The sequence below is a fragment of the Nanorana parkeri genome, unplaced genomic scaffold, assembly GCF_000935625.1.
Source record: "Nanorana parkeri isolate BGI_ZX_2015 unplaced genomic scaffold, ASM93562v1 scaffold1267, whole genome shotgun sequence".
Taxonomy (NCBI): domain Eukaryota; kingdom Metazoa; phylum Chordata; class Amphibia; order Anura; family Dicroglossidae; genus Nanorana; species Nanorana parkeri.
The window spans coordinates 326,738-327,233 of NW_017307535.1; the positions used below are offsets into that span (position 1 = coordinate 326,738).

Below are 496 nucleotides of genomic sequence, written 5' to 3' on the forward strand. Positions count from 1 at the left end.
AGGGTCTTGGCATTCAGAAAATATATAATGTTGGGGGGTTTTACGTCATTTTCAGGCCTAAAATGTGGAATATAACATGGGTGCAAAAAATGAAAAAAGGGCCTCAGTCATGAAGGGGTTAATTATAGTTTTGGATATACTGGAGAAGGATTAAATCCTCTTTCATGCCTTTATTGGTCTCTGGATCCTCCGTTGAGGGGGAGTTACCAACTTTCCTTTGTCCCGGTGATCAGGCATTGGTTTGAACCGCACCCGTTTCTGGGGTGAACTCTCCATACATCAACATGGAGAACTCCATAAGAAGTCGAAGACCAGCTATATAAGTGAGATCTTCAAAAGGAAAATCCACAGAATGTAGCTCATAGCAATGTCCTGAGTGTCACCTTGCCGTGACACAGACAGCAATAAAACCTTAAAAAGGAGAACTATGGGGTCAGTGTTTTTCCCCATAGTTCTCCTTAGGGTAACGGGAGGACACAAACTAGCGTCCTCCCGT

General features: G+C 43.3%; 1 protein-coding gene across 2 annotated transcripts in view; it reads right to left on the reverse strand.

Annotated features, from left to right (window-relative positions):
• CTDSPL (CTD small phosphatase like) overlaps positions 1-496 on the reverse strand; it is an 85,427-nt gene that overhangs the window by 8,919 nt on the left and 76,012 nt on the right. The window lies entirely within an intron of this gene.